Source organism: Triturus cristatus, chromosome 1_1 (genome assembly GCF_964204655.1).
Source record: "Triturus cristatus chromosome 1_1, aTriCri1.1, whole genome shotgun sequence".
NCBI classification, from domain to species: Eukaryota; Metazoa; Chordata; class Amphibia; order Caudata; family Salamandridae; genus Triturus; species Triturus cristatus.
In genome coordinates this window covers 674636579-674657313 of record NC_140579.1, presented here as the reverse complement: position 1 = coordinate 674657313, position 20735 = coordinate 674636579, and positions in this window count along the sequence as shown.

Genomic DNA, 20735 nt, shown 5'->3' with positions numbered 1-20735 from the left:
TCAAAGCACATTTACTACTGTGGTAGAGCAAGTGATAATTACTGTAACAGCCTGACACATTTTCCTTATAGTTTAGAGAGGCAGAAAAGAGCACATGTCCTAACAGCTACTAGAGACCATGAGTATGTGGAACCTTGGTGAGTGATTAGACTAGAGCAAAGGAAATGAGCCTTGGTGACGTTGAATGTGTTAGCGTTACACACTGCTATCTGAAATACCACACAGTGCTGCATGGTAAGCATGGGAGTGCAGGAGAAGCAGCTGGCTGTGTGCTAAGAGTGTGTTTCTGGAGACTGTGTATTGTCAGGTGCAAGAGAGATCTGCATGGACGCTTGCACAACTGCATGAAGACTGCAGAGATGTATGTAAGAGTACATGTGTGGTAAGGGTTAATTGGAGTTTTGAACATGTAGGAACTACCTCACCCATTGCAGGAGTGGAAGGAAAATCTACCATGTTGATTTCAAATGTGTTAGCATTTGCCTCTCATTTGTGAGATAGTGATTTGTGCTGAATGCTAACCATCACAGTTCAAGAAAACAAGCTGCCCCTTTCCTGCGAGTGCAAGTCTTACAGAACAAGAGCAACACAAATTAAATCTATGACAACAATTCCTGTGTGCAGACAGACTCATGGTGTGATTCTAGGCAGAAAACGATATTTGATTGGCAATTTCAAAGCACATTTACTACTGTGGTAGAGCAAGTGATAATTACTGTAACAGCCTGACACATTTTCCTTATAGTTTAGAGAGGCAGAAAAGAGCACATGTCCTAACAGCTACTAGAGACCATGAGTATGTGGAACCTAGTGAGTGATTAGACTAGAGCAAAGGAAATGAGCCTTGGTGACGTTGAATGTGTTAGCGTTACACACTGCTATCTGAAATACCACACAGTGCTGCATAGTAAGCATGGGAGTGCAGGAGAAGCAGCTGGCTGTGTGCTAAGAGTGTGTTTCTGGAGACTGTGCATTGTCAGGTGCAAGAGAGATCTGCATGGACGCTTGCACAACTGCATGAAGACTGCAGAGATGTATGTAAGAGTACATGTGTGGTAAGGGTTAATTGGAGTTTTGAACATGTAGGAACTACCTCACCCATTGCAGCAGTGGAAGGAAAATCTACCGTGTTGATTCCAAATGTGTTAGCATTTGCCTCTCATTTGTGAGATATTGATTTGTGCTGAATGCTAACCATCACAGTTCAAGAAAACAAGCTGCCCCTTCCCTGCGAGTGCAAGTCTTACAGAACAAGAGCAACACAAATTAAATCTCTGACAACAATTCCTGTGTGCAGACAGACTCATGGTGTGATTCTAGGCAGAAAACGATATTTGATTTTCAATTTCAAAGCACATTTACTACTGTGGTAGAGCAAATGATAATTACTGTAACAGCCGGACACATTTTCCTTATAGTTAAGAGAGGCAGAAAATAGCACATGTCCTAACAGCTACTTGAGACCATGAGCATGTGGAACCTGGGTGAGTGATTAGACTAGAGCAAAGGAAATGAGCCTTGGTGACGTTGAATGTGTTAGCGTTACACGCTGCTATCTGAAATACCACACAGTGCTGAATAGTAAGCATGGGAGTGCAGGAAAATCAGCTGCCTGTGTGCTAAGAGTGTGCTTCTGGAGACTGTGTATTGTCAGGTGCAAGAGAGATCTGCATGGACGCTTGCACAACTGCATGAAGACTGCAGAGATGTATGTAAGAGTACATGTGTGGTAAGGGTTAATTGGAGTTTTGAACATGTAGGAACTACCTCACCCATTGCAGGAGTGGAAGGAAAATCTACCCTGTTGATTTCAAATGTGTTAGCATTTGCCTCTCATCTGTGAGATATTGATTTGTGCTGAATGCTAACCATCACAGTTCAAGAAAACAAGCTGCCCCTTTCCTGCGAGTGCAAGTCTTACAGAACAAGAGCAACACAAATTAAATCTATGACAACAATTCCTGTGTGCAGACAGACTCATGGTGTGATTCTAGGCAGAAAACGATATTTGATTGGCAATTTCAAAGCACATTTACTACTGTGGTAGAGCAAATGATAATTACTGTAACAGCCGGACACATTTTCCTTATAGTTTAGAGAGGCAGAAAATAGCACATGTCCTAACAGCTACTTGAGACCATGAGCATGTGGAACCTGGGTGAGTGATTAGACTAGAGCAAAGGAAATGAGCCTTGGTGACGTTGAATGTGTTAGCGTTACACGCTGCTATCTGAAATACCACACAGTGCTGAATAGTAAGCATGGGAGTGCAGGAAAATCAGCTGCCTGTGTGCTAAGAGTGTGCTTCTGGAGACTGTGTATTGTCAGGTGCAAGAGAGATCTGCATGGACGCTTGCACAACTGCATGAAGACTGCAGAGATGTATGTAAGAGTACATGTGTGGTAAGGGTTAATTGGAGTTTTGAACATGTAGGAACTACCTCACCCATTGCAGGAGTGGAAGGAAAATCTACCATGTTGATTTCAAATGTGTTAGCATTTGCCTCTCATTTGTGAGATATTGATTTGTGCTGAATGCTAACCATCACAGTTCAAGAAAACAAGCTGCCCCTTTCCTGCGAGTGCAAGTCTTACAGAACAAGAACAACACAAATTAAATCTCTGACAACAATTCCTGTGTGCAGACAGACTCAATGTGTGATTCTAGGCAGAAAACAATATTTGATTGGCAATTTCAAAGCACATTTACTACTGTGGTAGAGCAAGTGATAATTACTGTAACAGCCTGACACATTTTCCTTATAGTTTAGAGAGGCAGAAAAGAGCACATGTCCTAACAGCTACTAGAGACCATGAGTATGTGGAACCTTGGTGAGTGATTAGACTAGAGCAAAGGAAATGAGCCTTGGTGACCTTGAATGTGTTAGCGTTACACACTGCTATCTGAAATACCACACAGTGCTGCATAGTAAGCATGGGAGTGCAGGAGAAGCAGCTGGCTGTGTGCTAAGAGTGTGTTTCTGGAGACTGTGTATTGTCAGGTGCAAGAGAGATCTGCATGGACGCTTGCACAACTGCATGAAGACTGCAGAGATGTATGTAAGAGTACATGTGTGGTAAGGGTTAATTGGAGTTTTGAACATGTAGGAACTACCTCACCCATTGCAGGAGTGGAAGGAAAATCTACCCTGTTGATATCAAATGTGTTAGCATTTGCCTCTCATCTGTGAGATATTGATTTGTGCTGAATGCTAACCATCACAGTTCAAGAAAACAAGCTGCCCCTTTCCTGCGAGTGCAAGTCTTACAGAACAAGAGCAACACAAAATAAATCTCTGACAACAATTCCTGTGTGCAGACAGACTCAAGGTGTGATTCTAGGCAGAAAACGAGATTTGATTGGCAATTTCAAAGCACATTTACTACTGTGGTAGAGCAAGTGATAATTACTGTAACAGCCTGACACATTTTCCTCATAGTTTAGAGAGGCAGAAAAGAGCACATGTCCTAACAGCTACTAGAGACCATGAGTATGTGGAACCTTGGTGAGTGATTAGACTAGAGCAAAGGAAATGAGCCTTGGTGACGTTGAATGTGTTAGCGTTACACACTGCTATCTGAAATACCACACTGTGCTGCATAGTAAGCATGGGAGTGCAGGAGAAGCAGCTGGCTGTGTGCTAAGAGTGTGTTTCTGGAGACTGTGTATTGTCAGGTGCAAGAGAGATCTGCATGGACGCTTGCACAACTGCATGAAGACTGCAGAGATGTATGTGAGAGTACATGTGTGGTAAGGGTTAATTGGAGTTTTGAACATGTAGGAACTACCTCACCCATTGCAGGAGTGGAAGGAAAATCTACCATGTTGATTTCAAATGTGTTAGCATTTGCCTCTCATTTGTGAGATAGTGATTTGTGCTGAATGCTAACCATCACAGTTCAAGAAAACAAGCTGCCCCTTTCCTGCGAGTGCAAGTCTTACAGAACAAGAGCAACACAAATTAAATCTCTGACAACAATTCCTGTGTGCAGACAGACTCATGGTGTGATTCTAGGCAGAAAACGATATTTGATTTTCAATTTCAAAGCACATTTACTACTGTGGTAGAGCAAATGATAATTACTGTAACAGCCGGACACATTTTCCTTATAGTTTAGAGAGGCAGAAAATAGCACATGTCCTAACAGCTACTTGAGACCATGAGCATGTGGAACCTGGGTGAGTGATTAGACTAGAGCAAAGGAAATGAGCCTTGGTGACGTTGAATGTGTTAGCGTTACACGCTGCTATCTGAAATACCACACAGTGCTGAATAGTAAGCATGGGAGTGCAGGAAAATCAGCTGCCTGTGTGCTAAGAGTGTGCTTCTGGAGACTGTGTATTGTCAGGTGCAAGAGAGATCTGCATGGACGCTTGCACAACTGCATGAAGACTGCAGAGATGTATGTAAGAGTACATGTGTGGTAAGGGTTAATTGGAGTTTTGAACATGTAGGAACTACCTCACCCATTGCAGGAGTGGAAGGAAAATCTACCCTGTTGATTTCAAATGTGTTAGCATTTGCCTCTCATCTGTGAGATATTGATTTGTGCTGAATGCTAACCATCACAGTTCAAGAAAACAAGCTGCCCCTTTCCTGCGAGTACAAGTCTTACAGAACAAGAGCAACACAAATTAAATCTCTGACAACAATTCCTGTGTGCAGACAGACTCATGGTGTGATTCTAGGCAGAAAACGATATTTGATTGGCAATTTCAAAGCACATTTACTACTGTGGTAGAGCAAGTGATAATTACTGTAACAGCCTGACACATTTTCCTTATAGTTTAGAGAGGCAGAAAAGAGCACATGTCCTAACAGCAACTAGAGACCATGAGTATGTGGAACCTTGGTGAGTGATTAGACTAGAGCAAAGGAAATGAGCCTTGGTGACGTTGAATGTGTTAGCGTTACACACTGCTATCTGAAATACCACACAGTGCTGCATAGTAAGCATGGGAGTGCAGGAGAAGCAGCTGGCTGTGTGCTAAGAGTGTGTTTCTGGAGACTGTGTATTGTCAGGTGCAAGAGAGATCTGCATGGACGCTTGCACAACTGCATGAAGACTGCAGAGATGTATGTAAGAGTACATGTGTGGTAAGGGTTAATTGGAGTTTTGAACATGTAGGAACTACCTCACCCATTGCAGGAGTGGAAGGAAAATCTACCATGTTGATTTCAAATGTGTTAGCATTTGCCTCTCATTTGTGAGATAGTGTTTTGTGCTGAATGCTAACCATCACAGTTCAAGAAAACAAACTGCCCCTTTCCTGCGAGTGCAAGTCTTACAGAACAAGAGCAACACAAATTAAATCTATGACAACAATTCCTGTGTGCAGACAGACTCATGGTGTGATTCTAGGCAGAAAACGATATTTGATTGGCAATTTCAAAGCACATTTACTACTGTGGTAGAGCAAGTGATAATTACTGTAACAGCCTGACACATTTTCCTTATAGTTTAGAGAGGCAGAAAAGAGCACATGTCCTAACAGCTACTAGAGACCATGAGTATGTGGAACCTTGGTGAGTGATTAGACTAGAGCAAAGGAAATGAGCCTTGGTGACGTTGAATGTGTTAGCGTTACACACTGCTATCTGAAATACCACACAGTGCTGCATAGTAAGCATGGGAGTGCAGGAGAAGCAGCTGGCTGTGTGCTAAGAGTGTGTTTCTGGAGACTGTGTATTGTCAGGTGCAAGAGAGATCTGCATGGACGCTTGCCCAACTGCATGAAGACTGCAGAGATGTATGTGAGAGTACATGTGTGGTAAGGGTTAATTGGAGTTTTGAACATGTAGGAACTACCTCACCCATTGCAGGAGTGGAAGGAAAATCTACCATGTTGATTTCAAATGTGTTAGCATTTGCCTCTCATTTGTGAGATAGTGATTTGTGCTGAATGCTAACCATCACAGTTCAAGAAAACAAGCTGCCCCTTTCCTGTGAGTGCAAGTCTTACAGAACAAGAGCAACACAAATTAAATCCCTGACAACAATTCCTGTGTGCAGACAGACTCATGGTGTGATTCTAGGCAGAAAACGATATTTGATTGGCAATTTCAAAGCACATTTACTACTGTGGTAGAGCAAGTGATAATTACTGTAACAGCCTGACACATTTTCCTTATAGTTTAGAGAGGCAGAAAAGAGCACATGTCCTAGCAGCTACTTGAGACCATGAGCATGTGGAACCTGGGTGAGTGATTAGACTAGAGCAAAGGAAATTAGCCTTGGTGACGTTGAATGTGTTAGCGATACACACTCCTATCTGAAATACCACACAGTGCTGAATAGTAAGCATGGGAGTGCAGGAGAAGCAGCTGGCTGTGTGCTAAGAGTGTGTTTCTGGAGACTGTGTATTGTCAGGTGCAAGAGAGATCTGCATGGACGCTTGCACAACTGCATGAAGACTGCAGAGATGTATGTAAGAGTACATGTGTGGTAAGGGTTAATTGGAGTTTTGAACATGTAGGAACTACCTCACCCATTGCAGGAGTGGAAGGAAAATCTACCATGTTGATTTCAAATGTGTTAGCATTTGCCTCTCATTTGTGAGATAGTGATTTGTGCTGAATGCTAACCATCACAGTTCAAAAAAACAAGCTGCCCCTTTCCTGCGAGTGCAAGTCTTACAGAACAAGAGCAACACAAATTAAATCTATGAAAACAATTCCTGTGTGCAGACAGACTCATGGTGTGATTCTAGGCAGAAAACGATATTTGATTGGCAATTTCAAAGCACATTTACTACTGTGGTAGAGCAAGTGATAATTACTGTAACAGCCTGACACATTTCCCTTATAGTTTAGAGAGGCAGAAAAGAGCATATGTCCTAACAGCTACTAGAGACCATGAGTATGTGGAACCTTGGTGAGTGATTAGACTACAGCAAAGGAAATGAGCCTTGGTGACGTTGAATGTGTTAGCGTTACACACTGCTATCTGAAATACCACACAGTGCTGCATAGTAAGCATGGGAGTGCAGGAGAAGCAGCTGGCTGTGTGCTAAGAGTGTGTTTCTGGAGACTGTGCATTGTCAGGTGCAAGAGAGATCTGCATGGACGCTTGCACAACTGCATGAAGACTGCAGAGATGTATGTAAGAGTACATGTGTGGTAAGGGTTAATTGGAGTTTTGAACATGTAGGAACTACCTCACCCATTGCAGCAGTGGAAGGAAAATCTACCGTGTTGATTCCAAATGTGTTAGCATTTGCCTCTCATTTGTGAGATATTGATTTGTGCTGAATGCTAACCATCACAGTTCAAGAAAACAAGCTGCCCCTTTCCTGCGAGTGCAAGTCTTACAGAACAAGAGCAACACAAATTAAATCTCTGACAACAATTCCTGTGTGCAGACAGACTCATGGTGTGATTCTAGGCAGAAAACGATATTTGATTTTCAATTTCAAAGCACATTTACTACTGTGGTAGAGCAAATGATAATTACTGTAACAGCCGGACACATTTTCCTTATAGTTTAGAGAGGCAGAAAATAGCACATGTCCTAACAGCTACTTGAGACCATGAGCATGTGGAACCTGGGTGAGTGATTAGACTAGAGCAAAGGAAATTAGCCTTGGTGACGTTGAATGTGTTAGCGATACACACTCCTATCTGAAATACCACACAGTGCTGAATAGTAAGCATGGGAGTGCAGGAGAAGCAGCTGGCTGTGTGCTAAGAGTGTGTTTCTGGAGACTGTGTATTGTCAGGTGCAAGAGAGATCTGCATGGACGCTTGCACAACTGCATGAAGACTGCAGAGATGTATGTAAGAGTACATGTGTGGTAAGGGTTAATTGGAGTTTTGAACATGTAGGAACTACCTCACCCATTGCAGGAGTGGAAGGAAAATCTACCATGTTGATTTCAAATGTGTTAGCATTTGCCTCTCATTTGTGAGATAGTGATTTGTGCTGAATGCTAATCATCACAGTTCAAGAAAACAAGCTGCCCCTTTCCTGCGAGTGCAAGTCTTACAGAACAAGAGCAACACAAATTAAATCTATGAAAACAATTCCTGTGTGCAGACAGACTCATGGTGTGATTCTAGGCAGAAAACGATATTTGATTGGCAATTTCAAAGCACATTTACTACTGTGGTAGAGCAAGTGATAATTACTGTAACAGCCTGACACATTTCCCTTATAGTTTAGAGAGGCAGAAAAGAGCATATGTCCTAACAGCTACTAGAGACCATGAGTATGTGGAACCTTGGTGAGTGATTAGACTACAGCAAAGGAAATGAGCCTTGGTGACGTTGAATGTGTTAGCGTTACACACTGCTATCTGAAATACCACACAGTGCTGCATAGTAAGCATGGGAGTGCAGGAGAAGCAGCTGGCTGTGTGCTAAGAGTGTGTTTCTGGAGACTGTGCATTGTCAGGTGCAAGAGAGATCTGCATGGACGCTTGCACAACTGCATGAAGACTGCAGAGATGTATGTAAGAGTACATGTGTGGTAAGGGTTAATTGGAGTTTTGAACATGTAGGAACTACCTCACCCATTGCAGCAGTGGAAGGAAAATCTACCGTGTTGATTCCAAATGTGTTAGCATTTGCCTCTCATTTGTGAGATATTGATTTGTGCTGAATGCTAACCATCACAGTTCAAGAAAACAAGCTGCCCCTTTCCTGCGAGTGCAAGTCTTACAGAACAAGAGCAACACAAATTAAATCTCTGACAACAATTCCTGTGTGCAGACAGACTCATGGTGTGATTCTAGGCAGAAAACGATATTTGATTTTCAATTTCAAAGCACATTTACTACTGTGGTAGAGCAAATGATAATTACTGTAACAGCCGGACACATTTTCCTTATAGTTTAGAGAGGCAGAAAATAGCACATGTCCTAACACCTACTTGAGACCATGAGCATGTGGAACCTGGGTGAGTGATTAGACTAGAGCAAAGGAAATGAGCCTTGGTGACGTTGAATGTGTTAGCGTTACACGCTGCTATCTGAAATACCACACAGTGCTGAATAGTAAGCATGGGAGTGCAGGAAAATCAGCTGCCTGTGTGCTAAGAGTGTGCTTCTGGAGACTGTGTATTGTCAGGTGCAAGAGAGATCTGCATGGACGCTTGCACAACTGCATGAAGACTGCAGAGATGTATGTAAGAGTACATGTGTGGTAAGGGTTCATTGGAGTTTTGAACATGTAGGAACTACCTCACCCATTGCAGGAGTGGAAGGAAAATCTACCCTGTTGATTTCAAATGTGTTAGCATTTGCCTCTCATCTGTGAGATATTGATTTGTGCTGAATGCTAACCATCACAGTTCAAGAAAACAAACTGCCCCTTTCCTGCGAGTGCAAGTCTTACAGAACAAGAGCAACACAAATTAAATCTATGACAACAATTCCTGTGTGCAGACAGACTCATGGTGTGATTCTAGGCAGAAAACGATATTTGATTGGCAATTTCAAAGCACATTTACTACTGTGGTAGAGCAAGTGATAATTACTGTAACAGCCTGACACATTTTCCTTATAGTTTAGAGAGGCAGAAAAGAGCACATGTCCTAACAGCAACTAGAGACCATGAGTATGTGGAACCTTGGTGAGTGATTAGACTAGAGCAAAGGAAATGAGCCTTGGTGACGTTGAATGTGTTAGCGTTACACACTGCTATCTGAAATACCACACAGTGCTGCATAGTAAGCATGGGAGTGCAGGAGAAGCAGCTGGCTGTGTGCTAAGAGTGTGTTTCTGGAGACTGTGTATTGTCAGGTGCAAGAGAGATCTGCATGGACGCTTGCACAACTGCATGAAGACTGCAGAGATGTATGTAAGAGTACATGTGTGGTAAGGGTTAATTGGAGTTTTGAACATGTAGGAACTACCTCACCCATTGCAGGAGTGGAAGGAAAATCTACCATGTTGATTTCAAATGTGTTAGCATTTGCCTCTCATTTGTGAGATAGTGTTTTGTGCTGAATGCTAACCATCACAGTTCAAGAAAACAAACTGCCCCTTTCCTGCGAGTGCAAGTCTTACAGAACAAAGCAACACAAATTAAATCTATGACAACAATTCCTGTGTGCAGACAGACTCATGGTGTGATTCTAGGCAGAAAACGATATTTGATTGGCAATTTCAAAGCACATTTACTACTGTGGTAGAGCAAGTGATAATTACTGTAACAGCCTGACACATTTTCCTTATAGTTTAGAGAGGCAGAAAAGAGCACATGTCCTAACAGCTACTAGAGACCATGAGTATGTGGAACCTTGGTGAGTGATTAGACTAGAGCAAAGGAAATGAGCCTTGGTGACGTTGAATGTGTTAGCGTTACACACTGCTATCTGAAATACCACACAGTGCTGCATAGTAAGCATGGGAGTGCAGGAGAAGCAGCTGGCTGTGTGCTAAGAGTGTTTTTCTGGAGACTGTATTGTCAGGTGCAAGAGAGATCTGCATGGACGCTTGCACAACTGCATGAAGACTGCAGAGATGTATGTAAGAGTACATGTGTGGTAAGGGTTAATTGGAGTTTTGAACATGTAGGAACTACCTCACCCATTGCAGGAGTGGAAGGAAAATCTACCCTGTTGATTTCAAATGTGTTAGCATTGGCCTCTCATCTGTGAGATATTGATTTGTGCTGAATGCTAACCATCACAGTTCAAGAAAACAAGCTGCCCCTTTCCTGCGAGTACAAGTCTTACAGAACAAGAGCAACACAAATTAAATCTCTGACAACAATTCCTGTGTGCAGACAGACTCATGGTGTGATTCTAGGCAGAAAACGATATTTGATTGGCAATTTCAAAGCACATTTACTACTGTGGTAGAGCAAGTGATAATTACTGAAACAGCCTGACACATTTTCCTTATAGTTTAGAGAGGCAGAAAAGAGCACATGTCCTAACAGCAACTAGAGACCATGAGTATGTGGAACCTTGGTGAGTGATTAGACTAGAGCAAAGGAAATGAGCCTTGGTGACGTTGAATGTGTTAGCGTTACACACTGCTATCTGAAATACCACACAGTGCTGCATAGTAAGCATGGGAGTGCAGGAGAAGCAGCTGGCTGTGTGCTAAGAGTGTGTTTCTGGAGACTGTGTATTGTCAGGTGCAAGAGAGATCTGCATGGACGCTTGCACAACTGCATGAAGACTGCAGAGATGTATGTAAGAGTACATGTGTGGTAAGGGTTAATTGGAGTTTTGAACATGTAGGAACTACCTCACCCATTGCAGGAGTGGAAGGAAAATCTACCCTGTTGATTTCAAATGTGTTAGCATTTGCCTCTCATCTGTGAGATAGTGATTTGTGCTGAATGCTAACCATCACAGTTCAAGAAAACAAGCTGCCCCTTTCCTGCGAGTGCAAGTCTTACAGAACAAGAGCAACACAAATTAAATCCCTGACAACAATTCCTGTGTGCAGACAGACTCATGGTGTGATTCTAGGCAGAAAACGATATTTGATTGGCAATTTCAAAGCACATTTACTACTGTGGTAGAGCAAGTGATAATTACTGTAACAGCCTGACACATTTTCCTTATAGTTTAGAGAGGCAGAAAAGAGCACATGTCCTAGCAGCTACTTGAGACCATGAGCATGTGGAACCTGGGTGAGAGATTAGACTAGAGCAAAGGAAATTAGCCTTGGTGACGTTGAATGTGTTAGCGATACACACTCCTATCTGAAATACCACACAGTGCTGAATAGTAAGCATGGGAGTGCAGGAGAAGCAGCTGGCTGTGTGCTAAGAGTGTGTTTCTGGAGACTGTGTATTGTCAGGTGCAAGAGAGATCTGCATGGACGCTTGCACAACTGCATGAAGACTGCAGAGATGTATGTAAGAGTACATGTGTGGTGAGGGTTAATTGGTTTTTTGAACATGTAGGAACTACCTCACCCATTGCAGGAGTGGAAGGAAAATCTACCCTGTTGATTTCAAATGTGTTAGCATTTGCCTCTCATCTGTGAGATATTGATTTGTGCTGAATGCTAACCATCACAGTTAAAGAAAACAAGCTGCCCCTTTCCTGCGAGTGCAAGTCTTACAGAACAAGAGCAACACAAATTAAATCTCTGACAACAATTCCTGTGTGCAGACAGACTCATGGTGTGATTCTAGGCAGAAAACGATATTTGATTGGCAATTTCAAAGCACATTTACTACTGTGGTTGAGCAAGTGATAATTACTGTAACAGCCTGACACATTTTCCTTATAGTTTAGAGAGGCAGAAAAGAGCACATGTCCTAACAGCTACTAGAGACCATGAGTATGTGGAACCTTGGTGAGTGATTAGACTAGAGCAAAGGAAATGAGCCTTGGTGACGTTGAATGTGTTAGCGTTACACACTGCTATCTGAAATACCACACAGTGCTGCATAGTAAGCATGGAAGTGCAGGAGAAGCAGCTGGCTGTGTGCTAAGAGTGTGTTTCTGGAGACTGTGTATTGTCAGGTGCAAGAGAGATCTGCATGGACGCTTGCACAACTGCATGAAGACTGCAGAGATGTATGTAAGAGTACATTTGTGGTAAGGGTTAATTGGAGTTTTGAACATGTAGGAACTACCTCACCCATTGCAGGAGTGGAAGGAAAATCTACACTGTTGATTTCAAATGTGTTAGCATTTGCCTCTCATCTGTGAGATATTGATTTGTGCTGAATGCTAACCATCACAGTTCAAGAAAACAAGCTGCCCCTTTCCTGCGAGTGCAAGTCTTACAGAACAAGAGCAACACAAATTAAATCTCTGACAACAATTCCTGTGTGCAGACAGACTCAAGGTGTGATTCTAGGCAGAAAACGATATTTGATTGGCAATTTCAAAGCACATTTACTACTGTGGTAGAGCAAGTGATAATTACTGTAACAGCCTGACACATTTTCCTTATAGTTTAGAGAGGCAGAAAAGAGCACATGTCCTAACAGCTACTAGAGACCATGAGTATGTGGAACCTTGGTGAGTGATTAGACTAGAGCAAAGGAAATGAGCCTTGGTGACGTTGAATGTGTTAGCGTTACACACTGCTACCTGAAATACCACACAGTGCTGCATAGTAAGCATGGGAGCGCAGGAGAAGCAGCTGGCTGTGTGCTAAGAGTGTGTTTCTGGAGACTGTGTATTGTCAGGTGCAAGAGAGATCTGCATGGACGCTTGCACAACTGCATGAAGACTGCAGAGATGTATGTGAGAGTACATGTGTGATAAGGGTTAATTGGAGTTTTGAACATGTAGGAACTACCTCACCCATTGCAGGAGTGGAAGGAAAATCTACCATGTTGATTTCAAATGTGTTAGCATTTGCCTGTCATTTGTGAGATAGTGATTTGTGCTGAATGCTAACCATCACAGTTCAAGAAAACAAGCTGCCCCTTTCCTGCGAGTGCAAGTCTTACAGAACAAGAGCAACACAAATTAAATCTATGAAAACAATTCCTGTGTGCAGACAGACTCATGGTGTGATTCTAGGCAGAAAACGATATTTGATTGGCAATTTCAAAGCACATTTACTACTGTGGTAGAGCAAGTGATAATTACTGTAACAGCCTGACACATTTTCCTTATAGTTTAGAGAGGCAGAAAAGAGCACATGTCCTAACAGCTACTAGAGACCATGAGTATGTGGAACCTTGGTGAGTGATTACACTAGAGCAAAGGAAATGAGCCTTGGTGACGTTGAATGTGTTAGCGTTACACACTGCTATCTGAAATACCACACAGTGCTGCATAGTAAGCATGGGAGTGCAGGAGAAGCAGCTGGCTGTGTGCTAAGAGTGTTTTTCTGGAGACTGTATTGTCAGGTGCAAGAGAGATCTGCATGGACGCTTGCACAACTGCATGAAGACTGCAGAGATGTATGTAAGAGTACATGTGTGGTAAGGGTTAATTGGAGTTTTGAACATGTAGGAACTACCTCACCCATTGCAGGAGTGGAAGGAAAATCTACCCTGTTGATTTCAAATGTGTTAGCATTTGCCTCTCATCTGTGAGATATTGATTTGTGCTGAATGCTAACCATCACAGTTCAAGAAAACAAGCTGCCCCTTTCCTGCGAGTACAAGTCTTACAGAACAAGAGCAACACAAATTAAATCTCTGACAACAATTCCTGTGTGCAGACAGACTCATGGTGTGATTCTAGGCAGAAAACGATATTTGATTGGCAATTTCAAAGCACATTTACTACTGTGGTAGAGCAAGTGATAATTACTGTAACAGCCTGACACATTTTCCTTATAGTTTAGAGAGGCAGAAAAGAGCACATGTCCTAACAGCAACTAGAGACCATGAGTATGTGGAACCTTGGTGAGTGATTAGACTAGAGCAAAGGAAATGAGCCTTGGTGACGTTGAATGTGTTAGCGTTACACACTGCTATCTGAAATACCACACAGTGCTGCATAGTAAGCATGGGAGTGCAGGAGAAGCAGCTGGCTGTGTGCTAAGAGTGTGTTTCTGGAGACTGTGTATTGTCAGGTGCAAGAGAGATCTGCATGGACGCTTGCACAACTGCATGAAGACTGCAGAGATGTATGTAAGAGTATATGTGTGGTAAGGGTTAATTGGAGTTTTGAACATGTAGGAACTACCTCACCCATTGCAGGAGTGGAAGGAAAATCTACCCTGTTGATTTCAAATGTGTTAGCATTTGCCTCTCATCTGTGAGATATTGATTTGTGCTGAATGCTAACCATCACAGTTCAAGAAAACAAACTGCCCCTTTCCTGCGAGTGCAAGTCTTACAGAACAAGAGCAACACAAATTAAATCTATGACAACAATTCCTGTGTGCAGACAGACTCATGGTGTGATTCTAGGCAGAAAACGATATTTGATTGGCAATTTCAAAGCACATTTACTACTGTGGTAGAGCAAGTGATAATTACTGTAACAGCCTGACACATTTTCCTTATAGTTTACAGAGGCAGAAAAGAGCACATGTCCTAACAGCTACTAGAGACCATGAGTATGTGGAACCTTGGTGAGTGATTAGACTAGAGCAAAGGAAATGAGCCTTGGTGACGTTGAATGTGTTAGCGTTACACACTGCTATCTGAAATACCACACAGTGCTGCATAGTAAGCATGGGAGTGCAGGAGAAGCAGCTGGCTGTGTGCTAAGAGTGTGTTTCTGGAGACTGTGTATTGTCAGGTGCAAGAGAGATCTGCATGGACGCTTGCACAACTGCATGAAGACTGCAGAGATGTATGTGAGAGTACATGTGTGGTAAGGGTTAATTGGAGTTTTGAACATGTAGGAACTACCTCACCCATTGCAGGAGTGGTAGGAAAATCTACCATGTTGATTTCAAATGTGTTAGCATTTGCCTCTCATTTGTGAGATAGTGATTTGTGCTGAATGCTAACCATCACAGTTCAAGAAAACAAGCTGCCCCTTTCCTGTGAGTGCAAGTCTTACAGAACAAGAGCAACACAAATTAAATCCCTGACAACAATTCCTGTGTGCAGACAGACTCATGGTGTGATTCTAGGCAGAAAACGATATTTGATTGGCAATTTCAAAGCACATTTACTACTGTGGTAGAGCAAGTGATAATTACTGTAACAGCCTGACACATTTTCCTTATAGTTTAGAGAGGCAGAAAAGAGCACATGTCCTAGCAGCTACTTGAGACCATGAGCATGTGGAACCTGGGTGAGTGATTAGACTAGAGCAAAGGAAATTAGCCTTGGTGACGTTGAATGTGTTAGCGATACACATTCCTATCTGAAATACCACACAGTGCTGAATAGTAAGCATGGGAGTGCAGGAGAAGCAGCTGGCTGTGTGCTAAGAGTGTGTTTCTGGAGACTGTGTATTGTCAGGTGCAAGAGAGATCTGCATGGACGCTTGCACAACTGCATGAAGACTGCAGAGATGTATGTAAGAGTACATGTGTGGTAAGGGTTAATTGGTTTTTTGAACATGTAGGAACTACCTCACCCATTGCAGGAGTGGAAGGAAAATCTACCCTGTTGATTTCAAATGTGTTAGCATTTGCCTCTCATCTGTGAGATATTGATTTGTGCTGAACGCTAACCATCACAGTTCAAGAAAACAAGCTGCCCCTTTCCTGCGAGTGCAAGTCTTACAGAACAAGAGCAACACAAATTAAATCTCTGACAACAATTCCTGTGTGCAGACAGACTCATGGTGTGATTCTAGGCAGAAAACGATATTTGATTGGCAATTTCAAAGCACATTTACTACTGTGGTTGAGCAAGTGATAATTACTGTAACAGCCTGACACATTTTCCTTATAGTTTAGAGAGGCAGAAAAGAGCACATGTCCTAACAGCTACTAGAGACCATGAGTATGTGGAACCTTGGTGAGTGATTAGACTAGAGCAAAGGAAATGAGCCTTGGTGACGTTGAATGTGTTAGCGTTACACACTGCTATCTGAAATACCACACAGTGCTGCATAGTAAGCATGGAAGTGCAGGAGAAGCAGCTGGCTGTGTGCTAAGAGTGTGTTTCTGGAGACTGTGTATTGTCAGGTGCAAGAGAGATCTGCATGGACGCTTGCACAACTGCATGAAGACTGCAGAGATGTATGTAAGAGTACATTTGTGGTAAGGGTTAATTGGAGTTTTGAACATGTAGGAACTACCTCACCCATTGCAGGAGTGGAAGGAAAATCTACACTGTTGATTTCAAATGTGTTAGCATTTGCCTCTCATCTGTGAGATATTGATTTGTGCTGAATGCTAACCATCACAGTTCAAGAAAACAAGCTGCCCCTTTCCTGCGAGTGCAAGTCTTACAGAACAAGAGCAACACAAATTAAATCTCTGACAACAATTCCTGTGTGCAGACAGACTCATGGTGTGATTCTAGGCAGAAAACGATATTTGATTGGCAATTTCAAAGCACATTTACTACTGTGGTAGAGCAAGTGATAATTACTGTAACAGCCCGACACATTTTCCTTATAGTTTAGAGAGGCAGAAAAGAGCACATGTCCTAACAGCTACTAGAGACCATGAGTATGTGGAACCTTGGTGAGTGATTAGACTAGAGCAAAAGAAATGAGCCTTGGTGACGTTGAATGTGTTAGCGTTACACACTGCTATCTGAAATACCACACAGTGCTGCATAGTAAGCATGGGAGTGCAGGAGAAGCAGCTGGCTGTGTGCTAAGAGTGTGTTTCTGGAGACTGTGTATTGTCAGGTGCAAGAGAGATCTGCATGGACGCTTGCACAACTGCATGAAGACTGCAGAGATGTATGTGAGAGTACATGTGTGGTAAGGGTTAATTGGAGTTTTGAACATGTAGGAACTACCTCACCCATTGCAGGAGTGGAAGGAAAATCTACCATGTTGATTTCAAATGTGTTAGCATTTGCCTCTCATTTGTGAGATAGTGATTTGTGCTGAATGCTAACCATCACAGTTCAAGAAAACAAGCTGCCCCTTTCCTGCGAGTGCAAGTCTTACAGAACAAGAGCAACACAAATTAAATCTATGACAACAATTCCTGTGTGCAGACAGACTCATGGTGTGATTCTAGGCAGAAAAAGATATTTGATTGGCAATTTCAAAGCACATTTACTACTGTGGTAGAGCAAGTGATAATTACTGTAACAGCCTGACACATTTTCCTTATAGTTTAGAGAGGCAGAAAAGAGCACATGTCCTAACAGCTACTAGAGACCATGAGTATGTGGAACCTTGGTGAGTGATTAGACTAGAGCAAAGGAAATGAGCCTTGGTGACGTTGAATGTGTTAGTGTTACACACTGCTATCTGAAATACCACACAGTGCTGCATAGTAAGCATGGGAGTGCAGGAGAAGCAGCTGGCTGTGTGCTAAGAGTGTGTTTCTGGAGACTGTGTATTGTCAGGTGCAAGAGAGATCTGCATGGACGCTTGCACAACTGCATGAAGACTGCAGAGATGTATGTAAGAGTACATGTGTGGTAAGGGTTAATTGGAGTTTTGAACATGTAGGAACTACCTCACCCATTGCAGGAGTGGAAGGAAAATCTACCCTGTCGATTTCAAATGTGTTAGCATTTGCCTCTCATCTGTGAGATATTGATTTGTGCTGAATGCTAACCATCACAGTTCGAGAAAACAAGCTGCCCCTTTCCTGCGAGTGCAAGTCTTACAGAACAAGAGCAACACAAATTAAATCTCTGACAACAATTCCTGTGTGCAGACAGACTCAAGGTGTGATTCTAGGCAGAAAACGATATTTGATTGGCAATTTCAAAGCACATTTACTACTGTGGTAGAGCAAGTGATAATTACTGTAACAGCCTGACACATTTTCCTTATAGTTTAGAGAGGCAGAAAAGAGCACATGTCCTAACAGCTACTAGAGACCATGAGTATGTGGAACCTTGGTGAGTGATTAGACTAGAGCAAAGGAAATGAGCCTTGGTGACGTTGAATGTGTTAGCGTTACACACTGCTACCTGAAATACCACACAGTGCTGCATAGTAAGCATGGGAGCGCAGGAGAAGCAGCTGGCTGTGTGCTAAGAGTGTGTTTCTGGAGACTGTGTATTGTCAGGTGCAAGAGAGATCTGCATGGACGCTTGCACAACTGCATGAAGACTGCAGAGATGTATGTGAGAGTACATGTGTGATAAGGGTTAATTGGAGTTTTGAACATGTAGGAACTACCTCACCCATTGCAGGAGTGGAAGGAAAATCTACCATGTTGATTTCAAATGTGTTAGCATTTGCCTGTCATTTGTGAGATAGTGATTTGTGCTGAATGCTAACCATCACAGTTCAAGAAAACAAGCTGCCCCTTTCCTGCGAGTGCAAGTCTTACAGAACAAGAGCAACACAAATTAAATCTATGAAAACAATTCCTGTGTGCAGACAGACTCATGGTGTGATTCTAGGCAGAAAACGATATTTGATTGGCAATTTCAAAGCACATTTACTACTGTGGTAGAGCAAGTGATAATTACTGTAACAGCCTGACACATTTTCCTTATAGTTTAGAGAGGCAGAAAAGAGCACATGTCCTAACAGCTACTAGAGACCATGAGTATGTGGAACCTTGGTGAGTGATCACACTAGAGCAAAGGAAATGAGCCTTGGTGACGTTAAATGTGTTAGCGTTACACACTGCTATCTGAAATACCACACAGTGCTGCATAGTAAGCATGGGAGTGCAGGAGAAGCAGCTGGCTGTGTGCTAAGAGTGTTTTTCTGGAGACTGTATTGTCAGGTGCAAGAGAGATCTGCATGGACGCTTGCACAACTGCATGAAGACTGCAGAGATGTATGTAAGAGTACATGTGTGGTAAGGGTTAATTGGAGTTTTGAACATGTAGGAACTACCTCACCCATTGCAGGAGTGGAAGGAAAATCTACCCTGTTGATTTCAAATGTGTTAGCATTTGCCTCTCATCTGTGAGATATTGATTTGTGCTGAATGCTAACCATCACAGTTCAAGAAAACAAGCTGCCCCTTTCCTGCGAGTACAAGTCTTACAGAACAAGAGCAACACAAATTAAATCTCTGACAACAATTCCTGTGTGCAGACAGACTCATGGTGTGATTCTAGGCAGAAAACGATATTTGATTGGCAATTTCAAAGCACATTTACTACTGTGGTAGAGCAAGTGATAATTACTGTAACAGCCTGACACATTTTCCTTATAGTTTAGAGAGGCAGAAAAGAGCACATGTCCTAACAGCAACTAGAGACCATGACTATGTGGAACCTTGGTGAGTGATTAGACTAGAGCAAAGGAAATGAGCCTTGGTGACGTTGAATGTGTTAGCGTTACACACTGCTATCTGAAATACCACACAGTGCTGCATAGTAAGCATGGGAGTGCAGGAGAAGCAGCTGGCTGTGTGCTAAGAGTGTGTTTCTGGAGACTGTGTATTGTCAGGTGCAAGAGAGATCTGCATGGACGCTTGCACAACTGCATGAAGACTGCAGAGATGTATGTAAGAGTACATGTGTGGTAAGGGTTAATTGGAGTTTTGAACATGTAGGAACTACCTCACCCATTGCAGGAGTGGAAGGAAAATCTACCCTGTTGATTTCAAATGTGTTAGCATTTGCCTCTCATCTGTGAGATATTGATTTGTGCTGAATGCTAACCATCACAGTTCAAGAAAACAAACTGCCCCTTTCCTGCGAGTGCAAGTCTTACAGAACAAGAGCAACACAAATTAAATCTATGACAACAATTCCTGTGTGCAGACTGACTCATGGTGTGATTCTAGGCAGAAAACGATATTTGATTGGCAATTTCAAAGCACATTTACTACTGTGGTAGAGCAAGTGATAATTACTGTAACAGCCTGACACATTTTCCTTATAGTTTAGAGAGGCAGAAAAGAGCACATGTCCTAACAGCTACTAGAGACCATGAGTATGTGGAACCTTGGTGAGTGATTAGACTAGAGCAAAGGAAATGAGCCTTGGTGACTTTGAATGTGTTAGCGTTACACACTGCTATCTGAAATACCACACAGTGCTGCATAGTAAGCATGGGAGTGCAGGAGAAGCAGCTGGCTGTGTGCTAAGAGTGTGTTTCTGGAGACTGTGTATTGTCAGGTGCAAGAGAGATCTGCATGGACGCTTGCACAACTGCATGAAGACTGCAGAGATGTATGTGAGAGTACATGTGTGGTAAGGGTTAATTGGAGTTTTGAACATGTAGGAACTACCTCACCCATTGCAGGAGTGGTAGGAAAATCTACCATGTTGATTTCAAATGTGTTAGCATTTGCCTCTCATTTGTGAGATAGTGATTTGTGCTGAATGCTAACC